General features: G+C 33.9%; 1 long non-coding RNA gene across 1 annotated transcript; it reads left to right on the top strand.

Annotated features, from left to right (window-relative positions):
- Window positions 1-14,487: 14,487 nt before the first annotated feature.
- LOC107875388 lies at window positions 14,488-17,929 on the top strand. Its single transcript, XR_007044521.1, has 2 exons — window positions 14,488-14,706; window positions 14,930-17,929. It is a non-coding gene; the product is annotated as an uncharacterized LOC107875388 (long non-coding RNA).
- The last annotated feature ends 3,899 nt before the right edge of the window (window positions 17,930-21,828 follow it).

The following is a 21,828-nucleotide window of genomic DNA, read 5'->3' as shown; positions in this document are numbered from 1 at the left end:
CAAAATAAAATGATATTGATGTAACATATGCAGAAGATAAGCTGATAAAATACTAAAATTATAAATACTGAATATATTAAATGACAAGTCTAAAATGTTTGTAACAACTGATAATACTGAACTGATTCTGATTGACTATCTAACTGATTGTCTGAAAGCCTCTAAACTGACTCAGGAGTTGATGGGACAAGCCCCCAACTAAATTCGATTGTCTGAACATAAGAAAATACTGAAATAACTGAGATAAATAAATCATGTCCTCAATGGATGAGTACTCACCACTGCTACTGCTGAGTTATGCTGAGATGTCTAAGAATGGTCAGGAAATTGAGCATCCAAACTTATGTTATAAGACAACATAGAGCAAAGAAAAAGTTTGCGATCACTACTTTAATGTACTAGTACGTGAGATAAGGACTGACTGAAATACATGAAATAACTGAGCATAAATGCATAAGCATGTAATATCTGAGAATGCAAGACCAAGTATGAACATATTTTTGAAATAATCTATAAAGAGAGACTGAATTTTATATAACTTAATAACTGTAAATCTGATTTGTACACTTGGTCAAGCAAACCTGAACTGAGATATACTGAAATACTGACGGAAACTATGGGAGGTATCATATAATCGAAATGACCCAATCTAAGCTAATTGGGGTCCAACCTGTAACCCCAGTTAGAAGGGTGTCAGTAACGTGCCAAGAGTACTAACACTAGTTGTGTGGATCTACTAATTTGTTGTCCCGAAAGATTGGGGTGTAAAGCCTAAACTGACGGGTGACTCCTGAGGGGAAGTCAAGTCTAAACTGACAAGTCACCCCTCATATCCTATGCTGGCTACATAGTTTTAGAATGCAGGGACTACTACTAACGATTTCGCCTAACTGATGGGGAGGCCGTCATTCCTGCATTCACTTGGTACTAAATCCTACTCCTAACTGAACTGACACTGGTACTGAACTGAACTAACGTTAACTAAAAATTATTTTTTATAGTGCTCGTCATAATCATATCAACTGAATAAATTAGAATATTTATGGTTTAACTGAATCATTACTTGAAAATCTGAAATCATGTAAAACACGTAGGTATCGGGTGTTCATATCCTACCAGCGCTGAATGATCATAAAATATAACATTTAAGCTTAAAATTGTAGTATGGAATCATGGTTCAACCCAATACATTGACATTTCACCAAACATGTGGAAAGCATGGACTTGAACATAAGGATATTCTAAACATGAGTGATCAACAACATGAAATCACTTGAATAAGACACGAGAAACTGAGATTTAAAGCATGAGTAAGTCAATTATTTTATGGGATCATACATGGGCTGAATTAAATTTAAATTACCAAGGAAAACATGAATTAAACTCATCTTGAACATATAAAATGCCATAATAATAGAAAAATCCATTCTTTAATTTAAAAGGGAGTCTTTTTAGGCACCATGGGTGAAAGGGACCCATGAATGAACACCTCACATACCTTAACCATCTTAACTTGAAAGGAAAATACTAATCTTGATGCTTTCTTTAAGGTTTTTGAATTTGGGGAACTTGAATTCTTGATTTCTTGGGAAAATAGAAACTAAATTTTATTCTTGGGAAAAAGAAGAGGGTTTTCTTGAGAGAAGACTTGGAGAAGGGGGAAAATAATGCCCTAACTGATATCCCAAGTCGTGATATGAATGATTGGATTGATGGGGAAAAGACTCAATTGCCCCTTAGTCATTTAAATTCAAAACTGGATACAACAGGTTCACCGCAATGTGGTCATTGACTTCTCTCACCACGACGCGGTCTACATGACATCGGGACTAATGCCGCATCGTAGGATTATCACGGTAACCCACTGGTTTTGTGATCCAAACATGACCCAAACCTTGGTCGAAAAATCCAAAACTCCTTAGAGACATACCTTTTACATCCCTAAACATGAATCAACTTAAAAGATAACGTCTCGGGGTTAAAAAGACCAAAATAAAAATCCTCGAAGTTTGAGGTCATAAAAATGACTAAATCCCCAACACTTGGTGAGATTTCAGGCCTTAAGCCCCTTATGCATGTAACTAAAAGTTGAATCGAGCTAAGATTAGTATGGGGTACTACAACCATATATCGCCGCTAAGGAAACCAACAACCGAATGGAGGGTATCCTTGTTGTAGTAGAGTATGTATCAAAATATTCACGACCTTCTTTTTGTTGAAATTCTTTTACCATAAGTCTTGTCTTGTATTTATCAATAGTACCATTAGCTTTCATATTTCTTTTGAAGATCCATTTAGGACCTAAAGGTTTATTTTCTAGAGGAAGATCAATCGAATATCAATCAACTCCTAAGTATGGTTGCTCAAAATTGAATATCTCACTATTGACTACCTTTTTCCAAAAGGAAGTGTCCAAAGACGACATCCTTTGAGGCTCATTTTCAAGAAAAAATGTTACAAAATATAATCCAAAGAATGTTGACGTTCTTTTATGTGTACTATACCTTGGATTATCAGCATTAAGTGCGTTCTCATTTGGTTCATCTTGAGGTCGTTTAGACCCTCCACTAGACTGCTCATATCCTGTTTTGTATGAATAAATTTGTTTAAAGAACTAAGCATTATCCGATTCAATTATCGTATTTTCATCGATATCCGTATGTTTGGATTTATGAATCAAAAATTGACACGCTTTACTACTTTCAGTATATCTAATGAACACACAGTTCACGATCTTAGGTACGATTTTTTCCCTTTTAGGCATAAAAACTTGGACTTTCACTAGACATCCCACACTTTGAAACATTTTAAGTTGGATTTCCTTTCTTTTTCATATTTCATATGTAATTGAATGTGTCTTACTATGAGGCACTCTATTGAGTATTCAATTAGTTGTAAGGATAGTTTTCCCCTACAAGTTTTGTGGTAAATCCGAATTTATGAGTAAGGCATTCATTATTTCCTTTAATGGTTGATTTTTCCTTTCTGCAATCCCATTTGATTGAGGTGAATACGAGTGCAGTAATTTGATGAACAATTTCATTTTCTACACATATTTCCATAAAAGGAGATTTATATCTTCACCCCTACACTACTTATCATTTTGATTTTTTTATCCAACTGATTTTCCACTTCAGTTTTATATTGCGTAAACGCGTCTATTGTTGCATCCTTACCATTTAGAAAATAAACATAAAAAATATCTTGTGCAATCGTCAATAAAAGTTATAAAATATTTTTTTCCACTACGGGATGGTGTTGAATTCATATCACAAATGTTTGTGTGGATTAATTCTAAGGAATTGAAATTTCTTTCAACAGACTTATACGGATGCTTAGCATATTTATATTCCACATATATTTGACACTTTGATTTATTGCACTCAAATTTAGGAAACATTTTCAAAGTAATTAGTTTTTGCAAGGTTTTATAATTGACATGTCCTAAACGACTATGCCACAAATCATTTGACTCTAACAAGTAAACCCAACATTTTTTGAAAAAAATACCTACTTATTTTTCATTCACACCTCTTAAAAACCCAACAACAATTGAATAGATGTTAGAGTTACTTATCTAGAGTAATAAGAATTGATTCTCATATAACAGTTAACACCCATCTTTTTTTTATATACCATATTTTAAAATTTTTAAATCTGTCTCGAAATCACGAGGTTGATAAAATAGTGTTGTGTTGCAGTTAAGGGTACCATTGTTTCCATGATCGATCATTCATAACAACTAAAAGACAAAGGATGAAACCAACCCACCCCCACCCTGGGTGGGGCAGCAGCTAAATTGTACTTTCTAATTTTACTCAAACCTAATATAGATTTGGTCTAAATCTTATATCTCGCTTTAAAAATGTAATGAACATGTATAAATAATTATTTTGGAACCAATAACTTAATTAGACTAATATTTCAAACTCATTAAACTTCAAATACCAGTTTTACCTCTCCTTCCTGGGTTGTTGAAAGATTAAGGCCAAACACATCTATAGGCACCTCAACATGGCACAATCTTTTACTTTATCACCTTAAGTGAACGGTGTTTATTTTAAACATCTAAAGTAACCATAAACTATGTCACTGACACCTTTCGATGACATGGCAAAGTGAGTGCTCTACACTCATGTTTTGACGCGTGACAGTCTTATTTTAGCCTTTTTTTAATTTAATTTTATCTTTTTCTTTATCATTTTTTCATCCCACTATCTTCTACCATTTTTTCAAGCTCAAACTCATTTAATGGTAATAACTAACCTTCTCTATTTCTTACAAAATAATTTATTTGAATGTTTGTTCCATATCATTTCTAACAACATAACCTAAAAAGAAATTCACCGTGAGAAGAAATCAAATATGTGTATCAAGAAATTTCTGACACTCATTTTTCGACAACCACCATACGAATCAATAATCCATTTCATTTGCAAAAATAAAAATCCACAGTTTTAATCCATTAATTTTCTAATTGTATCCATTCATTTTGTTTTTTTTTTCATTACAACTTTTTGGTTAGCAGCTATTAGTATGATGTATAGTGTTGTTTGTAAGAATAGAAAGTACACTTATCATTAAGATAGTTTTAAAGAACCCTAAAAATGGAGCATGCAAAAAAACTTAGTCTTGATTAATTTTCGTCCATTATGGAAACTACTTTCTGTGAGGTTAACCCACCGAACAAATCACTAAACAAAACAAGAAAGAGGAGAGTGAGTTAAACGAAGCAGTTCCAAAATATGTTGACTTATTGAAGGATAAGCCATACGTTCATGAAACTACTAGGGTTCCTCCAAAACCCATTGTAATGCTGCATGGGAACCAAGTGTTATGTGGAAATCCTCAGAAGTGAAGAGTTTGATTATATAGGAAAATCTACCGTATGTATGCAATCACTGGTAAGTTTTCAAATGGTAAACCTGAGCTTAGAAAATTAATTCTATCCCAATGCAGAATAAAAGAAAAATGTACAATAGGGGTGCTGGATAAAAGACACATTTTGATACGATTGAATAGGCTGAAAGATTATGTTCAATTATTATCGACCATTACTTATTACATTAAGGCCAAGGACATGTTCTGGCATATGCGTACACTCAAATGAGATCCCTGGTTTGAACCAGATATTGAACCACAATAGGCATTGCATGGATTTCAATGCCAAACTTACCACCAAATTTTTTTGCAAAGGAAGCTATCTTTTCTATTGTATCTGCAGTAGGAAAGCCTTTAATGGTGGACATGGAAACAAATAATCACACGAGATCAAGCTGTGCAAAGGTGAAGATTGGGGTAGATTTAGTTACTAAGTTAATACCTAGAGTAAAAATCAATGAGGAAGATGATATTACTGGAGAAATAAAGTCCAAATGGATCCAAATTCAATATGATCATAAACCTAAATACTGTAAAGAGTGTTGTTTATAAGGACATGATAAAGAGTCCTTTTGGAATATTATTTTGGAGATATATGATCAAGTACAAAAGCAAAGAGATGAAAAGGTTAATATTAAAGAAGCTGAGAAGAAAAACAAGGAAATGGGGAAAGGTGTAGTAATTGAGAACAACAAACATAAATTGTTGCAAAGAAGAAACAAGTATAGAAGAGACAAGTATGGGCATATGGTGGGAGAAGTGGAGAAAAAGACAGATGAAATTGAGACATCTAATGCTTTTGATGTGTTAAATCAAGAGAAGACAGAAATACAAGAAAATGCCAACAATACACAGGAAAAGGAAAGCACAAAGGATGGGATGAATAAGAGCTTTGAAAAATAAGATGATACAACAACAGAAAAGAAGCAACCCAATAGAGAATATAGGGTGGAGCAAGGTTAGGTGGACAAATCCAGTAAGATAAACAAAAACATAGAAAAAGAAACAGCAAAACAAAGTAAAGTTAATGACAAGAAACAATCACATATACAACAGAGAGGGCAAGATGGAGAAGAGTCTCAGAACCAGACAAAGGATCTAGTGGTGGTAGACTAAGCTAAACCTGAGAAACAAGATGCGGTATTAGAAAGTATCTTACCTCTAGCAATTGAAGCAGAAAATATAATGGAAGTTGTGAATAACAATAAGGAAGACATGGATACTGAAGACTTAGTGGACAATATGGAAGTTTTGAATAACAATAAGGAAGACATGAATGTTGAAGACTTAGTGGACAATATTGATAATGTTGCAGTTGAGGGAAATTTGTCTCCAAAGTAAATTAAGGCCTTAATTAGTGCAAGGTATGGAAAGCAGCATAGGAAAGGCAGGAATATAGGATCAAGTACAATGTAGACAAGGAGTCATATGTCAAAATTTTCATCTAAATGAATACATTAATCTGGGACATCAGTTCTGTTAATACACATAAAGCTTTCACAAGATTGATAACAATGCATAGAAGATATCACGTTGGTTTCATAGGTCTTATGGAATCATTTTAGGAAAGTAAAAACATAGATGATTATAAAAGAAGGCTTGGAATGCAACATGCAATTGTAAATAGATCAGGCAAAATTTGGGCTTTTATGGATTCAATAATGGAGTACAATATGATAAGTAATGAAGAACAATAGCTTACTCTAAAACTGGAGAATCATCTTGTAGGAGTAGTTGTTTTTGTTATATTGGTGTATGCAAAATGTAATCAAAACGAGAGATTATGTTTGTGGGAAACTTTGGGAGAAATGGCTACTATAGTACAAGAACCTTGGTTAGTAGGGGAAAATTTTAATGTGATAAGGAATGAAGAGGAGAAACTTGGAGGTTTGCCAGTCACAGTAGATGAGATAGAGGACTTTAATCATTGTATCAATATTTGTAATTTGGAGGAGACTGCTTTCAAGGAAAGCAAATATACTTGGTGGAATGGCAGAGTTGATGAAGACTGCATATTCAAAAGACTGATAGGATATTCTATAATGAAAAGTTACAAGAAGTTTTTCATGTTATGGAACTAGAAAACTTGGTAAGAAGTTGTTCTGACCATGCTCCAATGTTATTACAGTTTAGCAGAAAAACTGAAAAGATGATCAGGCCATTCAGATTTTTGAATTTTTGGCAGAAAGAAGAATCCTGCATGGAAGTAATTAGGCAGAATTGAAAGGCAGATATATAAGGGAATTCTTTTATCATATTTCGCCAAAAACTGAAGAAAACTACGGCTGCTTTGACTCAGTGGAGTAAACAAACTTTTAAAAATATTTTCCCAAGAGATTTATATACTTGAGGAGGTGATTAAGGTAAGGAAAAAGCAATTTGAAGAAGAACCTTCAGGGGTTAATACAGCTAACTTATTCAGGGCACAAGCAGAGTTGGCAATGCAATTGAAAAGAGAGAAGGATTTCTGGAGGTAGAAAGCTAGTTTTGAGTGGTTCAAGGTTGGAGAAAGGAACATAAGATTTTTTCATGCAATAGTAAAGGGAAGAAGGTTAAGACTAAAAATTCAAAGAATTCAAAATGATGAAGGCAGTAGGTTGGACAATCAGGATGAAATTACTGAAGTTGCAACCATATTTTATCAAAAGAAATTTGAAAAGCAAGAGGATGTTGAGGATTTCTCAATGCTGGAAGTTCTGCCTAAAATTGTAACAGAAGTTCAAAATAGAGATTTAAAGAAGGTCCCAACAATGAAGGAAGTAAATTAGTAGTCATGGGTTTGAATAGAAATAGTATTGGGGGTCTAGATTGTATGACTGGTGCTTTTTATCAGGATGCATGGAATATAATTTCTAAGGATCTACACCAAATGATTATAGCATTTTTCTGTGGGTATGAGCTTCCAAGGTTTATCACACATACTAATTTGGTTTTGCTACCCAAAAAGTTGGTGGTGAATACAGTTTCATACCTGAGACCTATATCACTTAGTAATTTTGTGAATAAAATCTTCTCTATAACTATTCATGAAAGGATTAAGTGTATTATGCCTGACATTATGTCTGTAAAGCAAGCTGGATTTGTTCAAGGAAAAAGTATTGCTGAGAGTATTTTGGTGGTTCAGGAAATAGTGTTTGAAATTAGAAATAAAGGAAAGCCTCCAAACATGGTGATGAAACTGGATATGATGAAAGTATATGACAAAGTAGAGTGGCTATTTCTTACTAAAGTGTTGAGGATGATAGGTTTTTGTGAAGAAATCATTAATATGATCTTCAGATTTTTAGCCAATAATTGGTACTCTATATTGCTGAATGGACAACCTAAGGGTTTCTTTAAATCTTCTAGGGGATTAAAGCAAGGGAAACCACTTTCACCTACTTTGTTCATCATTGCAGCTGAAGTTTTATCAAGAAGTTTGAAGGAATTAATGCTTAGGAAAGAATTCAAACTTTTTGACATGCCTAGAGGTAGTCCAAAAATCAATCATCTTGCATTTGCGGATGATATGATTATACTTTGTAAGGCTAAACTAGGAACATTGCAATTGATCACATCAACTTTGGAGAAGTATGAATTGAAATCTGGTCAAAAGATAAACAAGGAAAAAAATGCCTTGTATTTGCATAGAAGTGTGTCAAATGGTGTAGTGGTTATGTCCAGTCTTATTCTACATGAGGAAGAAGAAGGTCTACTAACAACAACTCATGAACAGAATCAACAGTAAGTTACAAGCATATAAAGGTAAATTATTGTCCTTTGGGGGTAGAGCAGTCTTAATTAAACATGTTTTGCAAAGCATCCCCATACATTGTCTCTCAGCTATGAATAATCCCAAGAATGTCCTAAGTACTATTTAGAAGAGTTTTGATAAGTTCTTTTGGAGTAGTATAGTAGGAAAGAGGGTAATATAGTGGGTATCATTGTCCACTTTGTGTTTACTAGAAGAGGAGGGAACATTTGGATTCAGACTGCTACAAGATGTGTCCATAGCTTTCTTTTGTAAACTATGGTAGAATTTTAGAACTAAGAAGTCTATATCAAGTGAATATATATTAATAAATATTGCAGAAGATATCATCCTAAGGAAGTCATGTGGAAAGCAGGAGGGGGATCTCAAGTATGGAAAAAGATGTTATAAGTAAGGGACCTTAGTGATCATCTTATAATATGGAAACTCAGATGAGGTAATGCCCATATTTGGTATGACAATTGGAGTGGAGTAGAAGATTTTTACTCTCTTATGCAAGATAGCAAAGAATGGGACGATAAACATCAGTGGGTTAAGGATTTGGTGCAGAATGGGCAATGGAATACAAAATTGATAAAGGAGTTGTTTACTGAGGAAATAGTGGATCATATAATGCATAAAGTGCCACCACCTGAGCAACCATCACAAAAAGATAAAATTATCTGGAGTGTGGAATTAAGAGGAAACATTAGTGTGAAATCAGCATGGAATTGCGTGAGACACAAAGAAGAGCCTAATGAATTCTATAAGCAATTATGGATAAAGGGTTTGCCTTTCAAGATTTTGTTTTTCATGTGGAGATTATGGAAGGGTAAGATAGCAGTGGATGATACTATCAGAAGATGGAGAGTACAGGGTCCTTCCAAATGCTGGTGCTGTCAGAATCCAGCACAAGAGTGTTTTATATGTTGTTGAGATCTTACTCTGCTAACAGGACTTGGTCCTATTTCTCTTTTTTTGCAGGAATTAACATTTAAGGGTTGATCTAGAGAAACACAATATATGCATGGTGGGATGCACATGTGAAACAGAGAGACATGTATACTTTAAAACAATACCAAGCATAATAATATAGGTATTATGGAAGAGGAGGAATTCTTTGAACCATGAAGGAAAAGGGGTATCAGTACAGAGGGTGATCTTTAATGTAACAAGGCAAGCAAGAATGTTGTTGAAAGTTAGAAAGCCAACTATGAATTTCTCTTTATAATGGCCAAAAATCATTCAACACCTAAAGCAGTTGAAGCCTAGGGTTAAAGTAATAACAGTGATATAGAAGTTTGCAGAGACAGGATGGGTCAAATACAACACAGATGGAGTATTAAAAGGGAATCCAGGGAGTAGTTCTTGGGCATTCTACTTAAGAGATTTAAATGGAGATCTAATACATGCAGAAGGAGCAATAATGGAGGATACAAATAGCATGGAAGTAGAGGCTATGGCGATACTACATGCAACTATTTATTGTAATAAATCAAAGCAGAAAAAGGTAATTATTCAGACAGACTCATTAGTCATGCAAAAGCTTTTAAAGAAGGAATGGGAGATACCATGGAAGGTAGTAAATAAAATCAGTCGAATATGAAAACTCCTTTCAGCTAAGCAAGTACAGATCAACATATATACAGAGAAGGAAAACAATTAGCATACTAACTGGTTAACTTAGCAACAGAACAAAGGGAGTTCAAATACACATCTTTCCATCAGTTACCAATTGCAGGCAGGAAGATACTAAATAGTAATAAATAGCAATGTCCCTACTTGAGGTTAGCACCATCAAAGAGTTAAAATGACTTGAATGGCTAAAGCAAGTTAATTCGCATGCATTACATTTACAACTTAAGAAGGTGAACAAAAAAGTGAAATTGCTACTTAGCCTAACTATACCAGCCAATAAAAATGGACTCTCAGCAGATTGGGGGATCACAAGGTCAGATCTTAGCTGCAAGCGGCTAAGACACTTGTTACTCTCCAATTGCATGTGTGTCCGAGCATTCCCCAATCTTCATCCTATCGATAATTGTAATCAAGAAGGATAACGTTATGTTACAAGGCAGTCAACATGTTCAGCAAGCTCATCTATAGAGGCATCTTACTTGGAAAAAGGAACAAAGCTCAGTGAACTAAACCCATCGTTTTAACACCAAAAATCAAGGAGTGCGCCCTTACACTGGAGAACTCAGCTGAAAGGATAGAATGGAGAGCATAAAAAAGAACAAAGTACAATATTCGATACTAGACATCAAAAGAGTGGAAATTGCTTACTCTTGCAAGCTGGAACAAGATCCAATCAACGCAACCAAGGCACGGTGTTTACCACCCATAGCTAAAGCAGAGAAAATTGATGATTTTCGAAGGTGAACATGATGAAGGAGACGGAGAGAAGTGGGGAGCTGCTCTTAGCTCATTTTGGAAACCCTTCACATTATATATATTCCTTATTTTTTGGACCAGATTAGCTAGTGGGCTGGTCCAGTTTTGTTTTTTCACTAGGAGTTTTGTTGGATTATTTGGATGGGTTGGACAATATTTTTATGGACTTTATTTTGATTAATGAATAAAATTATAAATTAAACCAAAAAAAAATTGTTTGTAGCTTCTTGTTTTTGGATTCTCCTATGAAGTTTATTTGAATCTAAAAAAAAAAAAGTAAATTCTCCGCTTTGGTAGGCAAAGATTACATCAGGAGAAATAAAAAACAACTAATAAATAGAGTTCCTTATTCAAATACGAAGAGTAAAATATTCAACCTCCATTAATGGAGTTTAAGCTCGAAGAAGATAGTGGTTAGGTGGGGAAGATGTTGTGGTGGGGATTGGTTAAAGTAGCTTTTTTGTAATTATTTGGTCAAAAATCATGTGTCATTAATTCATTGGATAACTTGTCATGCTTTTTGATCTTTTTCTTTAAAAAAAATTATGGGTGTATATAATAATGTGATTTAAATGAGAAGGCATAAATCAATTAATCATTTAATCCATGTTGAAGGCGATTGCCACGCGCCAAAGTTGATGTTGAAAGATGTCAAAATGACATAATTAATGACTAATTTAGATGCTTAAAATAAATAACATGTATTTTAAATGTAAAAGCAAAAATCTGTGCCAAGTAAGAGTGTCAAAGTAAAAATTCGTGTCAAGTGAGAGATCTAACTCTGTGTTTGGCCAAAGATTAATTATTCAGACTAGACACCTTGAATGATTTTGGTTTGTGTCGGTGGAATTTTGTTGAAAGTGTTGATTAGACATAAGGGTGAATCCAGCTTAGGAAAAAGATAATAATACTCTCCAAACTTAAAAAAAAGAATGATCTAATTTAACTTATTCTATAATTAAATATATTTAAATATTTTTTAAACTTAATTTAACTTATCCGGCAGTTTAAAAAAATTAAAAATATTTTTAAATTTTATAATTTTAAATTAAAATTATATTAAAAATGTCTTTTAATTTTATGGTTTAAACATACCATGTAAAAGGTTGATAATTAAAATTAAAGTGTTGACAAAAAAAATCATTCTTTTTTTAAAAGAACCAAAAAATAAATTATTTTTTTATAACGAATGGTGTAGGATCCAATATTTTATATTTTTAAAGTAAAATAACATTCAAGCAAAAACATGAAATAACATGTTTTCTTAATAAATTGAATTTACTAGGAGTACATCATTAGATAGATGCCTAATGATCTTTTTATCAATAAGAACATAAATAAGTTAAATTAGATTAATTGAATAATTCTTTCAAAATCCGGTAAAATTTCTTAAATTATTGTGTAGTTTCGTTTTCTCATCTAAAATGTCATAAATCTGCTATTTTTAAAAAAAAAAACTCTAAGCACTGTACAAATCACATTATGAATATATTAGCTTGACACAAGAGGTAAGTTATATCTTATTTTTATTATTTTTCTGAAAATTACTTTTCTTAATAGCTATGGAATTTCCTTTATACAAGAACAAGGGAGACATTCAAAGTTGCAACAACTACCGTGGTATTAAATTGTTGAGTCACACGATGAAAATTTGGGAGAGGGTGGTGGAGCGGAGGTTGAGGAAGATAGTGCGTATTTCGGAGAATCAATTTAGATTTATGCCTGGTCGATCGACGACTAAGGAAATTCACCTTGTGCGAAGGCTGGTAGAACGATATAGAGAGAGGAAGAGGGATCTGCACTTGGTGTTTATCGACTTGAAAAAGGTGTATGACAAGGTTCCTAGGGGGGTTCTTTGGAGATGCTTGGAGGCGAGAGGGATACCAGTGGCGTACATCCGTTCGATTAAGAACATGTATGAGGGGGCGAAGACTCAAGTAAGGATGGTGCGAGGGGATTCCGGGCACTTTTCGATCTTGACAGGGCTGCACCAAGGATCGACTCTTAGCCCATTCCTATTCGCCTTGGTGATGGATGTGTTGACGCAAAATATACAAGGGGAGGTTCCTTGGTGTATGCTCTTTGCGGATGATGAAGTTTTGATTGATGAGTCGCGCCGAGGTATTAATGATAAGTTGGAGGTTTGGAGACAGACCCTGGAATCTAAAGGATTCAGGTTGAGTAGGACCAAGATCGAGTACTTAGAGTGCAAGTTTAGCGACTTGAGGCAAGAGAACAATATGGTGGTGCAGTTGGAGTCGCAGGCGGTTTGTATGAGGGATAGTTTTAAGTATCTTAGGTCTATAATCTAGGGGAATGGAGAGATTGATGAGGATGTCTCCCATCGTATTGGGGCAGGTTGGACGAAATGGAGGCTTGCCTCGGGAATTTTATGCGATAAGAAGGTGCCTCTTAAGGTTAAAGGTAAATTCTATAGAGCTGCGGTTCGGTCGGCCATGTTATATGGGGCAGAGTATTGGCCTGTTAAGAATTCTCACATCCAAAAGTTAAAGGTTGCGGAAATGAGAATGTTACGTTGGATGTGTGGATTTACTAATGCGGACAGGGTCGGGAATGAGACTATTCGGGAGAAGATGAGAGTGGTTTCGGTGGAGGATAAGTTGCGGAAAGTGAGGTTGAGATGGTTTGACCACGTGATGAGAAGGGGAACGGATGCCCCAATCCGTAGATGTGAGAGGTTGGCCTTGGAGGGTTTCAAGCGGGGTAGGGGTAGACCAAAAATGTACTTGCGAGGAGTAATTAGGCGTGACATGGAACAGTTACAGTTTACTGAGGACATGACCCTAGATATGAAGGTTTGGAGGAAGAGTATTAAACTCGAAGGCTAAGGTGGGTGGTCGAGTCGTAGTTCGTAGTTAGGAGGTTTAAGGATAGCTTGGTTGGGAGTTTCAGTTATGGGGGAGGGGGTCCTTGGGTTGTTAATTATACTTTTTTTGTGTGTGTGAATGTTGGTTCTTTTGTTACTTTAGCATATTGCTTGCCTTTTGGTTAATTATACTTTATTTTTGTGGATGTTGGTTCTCTGTTCTTTATCATGTTGCACGACTGTTGGTCTACGATTTTTTGTCTTGAGCCGGGGGTCTATCGGAAACAGCCTCTCTACTCCTTCGGGGGTAATGGTATGGACTGCGTACATTTTACCCTCCCCTGACCCCACTATGTGGGAATATACTGGGTTTGTTGTTGTTGTTGTAATAGCTATGGAATGAGCCAAAATGACAGTTAAAATGAATGGCAAGAGTGCATTTATTCTTGATGCGAAAATTAGGCCTTAGCGGAAACATTTTAAAAAGGGAAATCATAAACATCCATGTATTATTAAAAGAAGAGGACAAACTCTCAACATTAACTCAAGTACCATTTGGTAGTTTAGGACAAAAAATAATTTGGTTGATTACTATTTTTTTTTAATTTACTTTTAACATTTTTGTATAAATTCAATTTTTTACTGTTAGTTTAATGTTGTCAGTTTTTTTTTTTAAAATTCAAATTTTAACAATTATATAGATTTTGAAACTAATGCAACTTCATACAGATTCCCTTAGTATATGTTTTTTTGGGAATAACTGCATAGTAATTTTGTCTGAAGCAGAAAAGAAATGACCTTTCTAATAACCTCTAATCCTTAATCACAATTGAAGGTTTCCTCATACATTCCATTAAACTCTTCACAATTAAAGGTTTCTTATTCTTTTCAATCTTTTTTCTTTTGACAATCTAATTGCTAATTTTACTATAGCTGTTATTTTGATTATGTTTGCATATCTAATTCACTAGATTTTGGGAATCATGTGATCTTGCTCTGTCAAATTTTGTATTTGGATTTTCTGTATTTATCAAGTCATTATTTTTTCGGTTAGATAATGTTGGCAGATTGATTGTTAAATTCCTAAATGTTTGCAGATCTGCATGTCCTGGGCTTTATCGGGAACTAAGCAGAATTTTATGATGATTCGTCCTAAATTTCTCATGGGTTTCATCTCTTCCTGCTTCATGCTCCTATTTGGAAACCTCAAAATTGATGCTTAAATGTTTTCATTTATAAGTTTACTTTGCAATTTCTTTTTTTCAATTTAAATGGTGAAAAATCTAGAAAAATGTGTGGAACTACTGAATTTTCACGTATGTGTCAATTAGATGTTGTCACTCACTTTATTTATAGGATAGGATACTTTTCATCTTTAGCCATCTTTAACTTGGTATAGGAAGATTTTTATGTGTATTCGTTTTTTTTAATTCTTATCTTAGCCAGCTTTTCTCTAAGAAAAAAAATCTTATGTCAACAAGTTAGTTGATTTTCTTACATCTCCTAAATAACACATGCTACACACTACTGCTATAAATATATTGTTCTGTGTACGGCATCTACAAGTCAATGATATATGTGAATTGTCTAGAAAGCACAAGTCACGTGGTTAAATGTTGCAGATATAGAAGACAATGAGAGATCTGACATAAGTAAGATTGAAAGTTGAATTTATGTTAGTTTTTTTAAGATTGACAAAACAATAATCCGGAAAAACTTTTTATTACGTGAAATGAATTCTGCAGATCTATTTCCCTTAACTTTACCACTGTTGTTTGTTTATCACTAACTTTATTTCTTGATAGTTGGATGTGATTGGTAAAGCTTGGCTTCTTGATGACCTTTGTGATCTCTCTTGCAATGTTGCTGATCCTGGTGGCAATACTTTTATTCTTGTAGGTCCATATGCTGATTAATTGAGATATTAATTGAATTTTTGAAAACTATTATTCAAGATTGCACTTTTTTTCCATCGACAAACTTTATTGTCAAAAAACTGATGTATAAGAAGAAATCAATTACCGTCGAGTACCACCATCCATTTCCAGTTCTATTTCAACAGACTTCACCCACAACCATTGAGAACCACCAGATCTTCATCCATAAGCCTCTCAAGCTTTCTCGAATCAAATCGACAAACACCCATTTGATATCGAATAAATAATTAAATATCGGAAATGTGTTTTGGTTGAAGAGTTAAGATTCTATTTGAGTTCTTTAGTCCATTTTCAAGGTACCAGTCAGTGCGTTGAGTCCCTTGGCCATCAAAAATTACAAATTTTGATTAGAATGTCCATTTCTTTCTCATCTATTGTTATTGTAATTTCTTTAAATGTTTTCACTGTAGTGTTCTTTTGTTGTTGATTTGAGTATGTATATTTTGTCGTCTTATATTTAAAGCTGAAAATTGGTGATTATGTTGGGTTTCAATATGAATTATCTATATATGATAAGATCAATTCTAAATTTTAGTGATGAAAGAGATATGAAAAGTCACGTAGATTTATCATGGGATGTTACAGATCTATCATCTTCAAGATGCCTTTAGTCGATTTGGTAAAATTGTCCATTTCAGGTTTGTACTTTTTCACAATCCAGTTTTCATTGCAATTTATGCAAGTTTCTTTAATTCTATGTACCCAATATGTATGTGTGTATCAATGTGTATTAAATGCAACCTTCAATCCCCCCTCTCTCTCTCTGTATATCAATGTGAGTTACTTTTCTTTCACTTTCCTCTGTATTAAAGGAGAATTCAGTGGAAGACTTATCTAAGACACCCTTGGCCTAAGTAAGAGCGCTGGTATTTTTTTTCTATATTTCATCCTTGAATTTCTGTTTATTTCACATTCTCAAAATTGGGAGCTCGCATCTGTCTTTTGATTGGTTTGATTTATTGTTGTTTTGAAATTCGATCATACATCACATGATTAACAGATTAAGTGGAAATTCAAACTTAATTTTTTAACCATATATAATTTGGCAGGAATAGTTAAAACCTTCGATGACACAGTAGGTTGTATATTTAAGTCAAAATATCGGGATACAACAATTAGGAAAGTCACTACACTAGGTATATGTGAAGGCAATACTACTAGAAACCCTATTTTTGAGATAGCATACATGTGTTCTCTATCAAAAGCCTAAAGATCCAAGGAAAGATACCAATTTAAGAAATTTTCTATTGCACATGAATCAGGTATTGGAAAATAACAGGAAGTTCAAAGGCCATAAGCTAGGTGTGATGGTTATGGTGTTCGATGCTATGATCCCAGATTTGTGGGCTGTGACAACATGATGTTCTACTTCCATGGAGCAAGGGAACCTGACATTTCTATTCTCTATGATGACAACCACCAAATTAATGCATATCTAATTGGTACACAACCACAGGGAAAGAAGTGTGACTTTTCATGGGTTCAAACATTTTCAGTCATGTTTGACACCCATATATTAGTTGTAGGAGCAAAGAAAGTGTCAAACTTGGATGAAAATTTTGATGCTCTTACTGTACGGTGGAATGGTGAGACAAGACAGTTGATGTTCCGACAGATGGAGATGCAGAATAGAGTGTTAACACTGCTGAGAGATCAATGGTGGTCAAAGGGATAGATGATCTTAACAGCATGAAGGTCACAGTTTCCAGACTACAGCATGTAAATGTAGTCCCCATTAGTGAGAGAAAACAAAGGTTTACAACTATCAGTTACCAGGATATGTTGCTTTTGCACATATAGAAACACAATTTAAGTTTTTCAATCTATCTAAAGATGTCAAAGGAACTCTAGGCAAGACTTACCAGTTGGGTTATGTTAGTCCAATCATGAGAGGGGTGACGATACCATTTATGGGTAGGAAAGACAAATATAAGAAACCATCACTCCATTAAGCTCCAAGCAAATTACAGGTTCAACAGACCCCCCAAGTGTTACTTCAGCTTGATGATTCAAAGATATTAACCAATAAGAGGTATTTTGGTACTGCATAAGAATAGTAGCGTATTGTTTGTTGACGGTCTCTGTATTGTTTATTAATTAAAATATTGCTATGAATATAATTATATTTGGATATGTGAATAAAGAGGGAGGAAATCATGCATAAGTTTTTGGTGAGCTGGGACAAAAGTGTTGAAGCCATTTTTTATCATAATCTCATTAAATTGTTGAGGGGAGCCAAAGTGTTCTTACGCTAGGAGACATATAAGTTGCTAAGCAATATCTTTCTGATTTGTAACTTAGTAGTAGTTTAGCTGACTTTCTATCACTTCTAGACTTAGGAATGTGCCTTCTCAGTCCAATAGTTCCGCGAAGTCTTATGTACAGAAAGATTCTACAGCTTAACTTTTTGTGACTCCTATATGTGGGTCACCAAATACATTTATTGGAACTCCAAGACTGCATCTTATTGATCCAATGCAATACTTCAAATATGGTTGAATTAAAATTTGGTATGAGAGTTCTAACTGGATCTACCAGTTTCATGTTTTATAAAATAACTCGGATCTAACCTTCTTTAGAGCTGAAAGAGCATCGTTGATCCTGCATTAACAATGGATAAAGCTTTCACATGTTCCATGAGGAGTGCCAAAACTTGCAAATTTGATTGAAGAGATGACTTGATTAGGATGAGGATGCTCAAGAGATAGAGTTGTTCTTTTTTTCTTTCATTCATTCTTTTCTGAAGGCCACATGTTAACAGGAAGTGGATGAGCCTCTGAACCCCATGATTGTACACTTTGTACCTTTGCCTATTTTCTCAAAGTTTTATGCGTAAATTAGTATGTGAGATTAGTACAACGTTAGTGAATCTTCATAGTCCTACTTTCTTTTGTCCTTTTTAATAAAATATTATGAAGTGAGACTCTTAAGGGCATAATTTTTTTAAATTACAAGAACAATCACCTCAAGTTCACCAGCCGAATTATGCATATGCAAGCTGATTCAAAAAAAACATACCCATTACAATCTAGCAAAACAGGGTCTGTGTACGCAAACCTAACTTTAAAGATAGAGTAGTTATTTCCTATAGACCCTAAAATTCAAGTTAAAAAAATGACACACATAGAGTTAGGTTCAAACCTGCGTCATCAAGCTGGCAACTCTAGCCTTTTGCCACTAGCACTAAACTACCTTATACTGATTCAAAAAACACTAGGGGAAAGGCTAAAATATGCCATTGAACTATCAAAAATGGCTCATTTATGCAATCAGTTAAAAGATTGGCTCATTCATGCCATTGCCGTTACAAAATCAGCTCATTCATGCCATTACTTTTTAACGATGGATTTTCAAAAACCTCTTTGTCACGTGGCCTCTTATTAGAGGTCCACGTCATTATACTGGACATACTAAAAATTTAATCCATTAAAAAGAACTCACCCACACCCAACCTATTACCTTAATCTGCTTTCATATTTTTCTCTCGTATGCAGGGATCAATCAAATATCCATAAAATCCTAATACCATTTTCTTATATCATCTTCTCTGAGCTTCGATGCCCGAAATCTATGATTATAAGGATGGAGGACTAATTCATTAACAAGGATTCTTATAACTATGTAGTGTAAAGGTTCTTGAGACATGTGATGACCAAAATTGTGAACTAATTCTTTCGCGTATTAGAATATAACTTACTTTCCTCAAGATATACACTTATGGAAAACACATTATATCGCATGTTGCGACGCTCATTGCGATAGGAGGTTAGTACCACAAATGTTTCATTATACATTAGTCTTTAGCCAACTTCTAACTATCATTTCATCATATTTTTTCTAGAGAGACATATGGCTTTGTCGTTGAATTCTTCTCGAGGCAATCCAATTTTGAAGAATTGAAGAGATTTTTTTGTGTACAACTTATAAATAATTGTAAATAAGCAGCAATTCAGTTTTGCTTCTGCCTAAATAATTGTAAATGAAAATCTGTAATTATTTTTTCAACATGGGGATAGAGAAATGAAGCAACTTATTGCTTGGTAACAAAAGAAGATGATATACGAAAATGATATCCCTGTGTGCGAGAGAAAAATCTGAAAGTGGATAAAGGTAATAGGTCGAGTGTGGGTGGGTTCTTTTTAGTGGATCAAGTTTTTAGTGGGTCCAATTTAATGACGTGAACCTCTAATAAGAGGCCATGTGGCAAAGCAATTTTTGAAAATCCACCATTCAAACGTAATGGCATGGATGAGTTGGTTTTTTAACGGTGGTTGCATGAATAAGATGAACTTTTAACTGATGACATAAATGAGTTATTTGTGATAGTTCAGTGACATATTTGAAACTTTTCCCCAAAAAATATTATTTTTTAATGTAGCTTGACCTTCTTAACTAGCGGCAGATACTATTAGATGTGAACAACAATTGTTTTATCCTATATCATAATGATCTCTTGCCATCAATCTTACAATTGTGGCATTTTAATCTTATAATTATCATTAGTTGGCTCATACAGCGTAAAATATATTATACCAGGACATACACACTTTTATCCATATAATATTTACTATTTTTGTTATCAAATTGTAATAATTAGTTTCTTTTTTGTAAGGTGATAGTTGTGAAGAAGAGCATATTGGAGAAAGGAGCACAATCTCAAATAAACTCTTTATTACTCTATTAATTTAGGTGAATGAGATTTTCACCTAAAACGGTGACTCCATAAAATGACTTTTTATATCAAACAATGAGGCTATGATCAGTTATGATTACGGGATATTTTGGTGGAACTGAGTTAAGTATTTGGGCAATCAATTAGGATCTACGGAATTGGCGAACAACTAGGGTTGTCAATTTGACTATTTTTCCAAAATACTATATTAACTGTAACTAAAAGCAAGTTATATAAAACATACTTCATATGGTTAGGAGAATGAATAAATTTGGAAAAGGCTTTCGTCTGAAAGAGAGTTATGTATTTGTTTATTGACGTCCTTTGTTTCCTTCATACATACATAACACCACTCCATATTTCTGGTAGTTGATTTTTGAGAATAAAAAGATTTAAGATAGTTGAACATTGGATAAGTAAGAAAAAACTTTTTTTGAGGGGATTTATAAAAATAAACCAACCAACTTTGTATAATGGAATACATTGTCAATGGAATGTGTTGTCAAACATAAAATAGATATTATGTCTTTCTAATAGGCTTAATCTTACAACATGAAATTTTACTTATTAGTTGTCAGTCTCTGTATAAATTTGAAAACTATCTAGAGAAAATTAAAGGAAAGGTGTCTTTTAAGTCTTGAATGAAGGATTGGTGACATTGACCAACTTAAAGGGTCAAACATAATTAGGAAACTTGATTAAGTTAATTGTGGACATGATTAATATTTTCAAAACTTTCTAATCTTTTCAAAAATACAAATCAACTCACAGCCCTCTCCTTTCTAAATCAACTGTCTCTCTCCCCTCTCTTTCTCGACAGTCACTCTCAACTTTCTCCCAACCAACAGTTCTGCAAAATTTCTCTCTTCAATCCCCGATGACTTCAAGCTCCGGCGACAAATAGTTGGGTGGGTTTTTGTTTTACTTTCAACCGTCAATCGACATGACAAGTAGTGTTTTCCGACAACAACTACTTCGAGTTCTTCGTCATTCCATTTCTTCTTTCACAGGTAAAAAATTATAATTTTTTTAATTAAGAAGAAATAAAGGAACTTGAGCCAACTTCTCTTCTAGTATTGGTTATGATAATATTTCTTGCTTAAATATGAAACGTAGACCGAATAAAATCTTAATTTCTGGCATTTTTTCTCTACTCTTTTCAGTGTGAAATATAATTTTTTATTGTTATTGTAGTTCTTGTAGTCGAATTATTGATTTGATTTGTTGGTGATTTTTTGTCACCGTTGATATTTTTAGGGTGTGTGTATTGTGTTGGTGTTGTTGGGTTGATTTGTAATTTTTTTGGTAAAAATAGAGTTGCAACAGATGAACTATCTGATGCAACAGATTAAGCATCTGACGTAACAGATGAACTATCTGACGCAAC

Source organism: Capsicum annuum, chromosome 1 (assembly GCF_002878395.1).
Source record: "Capsicum annuum cultivar UCD-10X-F1 chromosome 1, UCD10Xv1.1, whole genome shotgun sequence".
NCBI lineage: Eukaryota > Viridiplantae > Streptophyta > Magnoliopsida > Solanales > Solanaceae > Capsicum > Capsicum annuum.
Note: the sequence above shows the minus strand (reverse complement) of the source record. Positions and strands in the feature narration are given on the sequence as shown.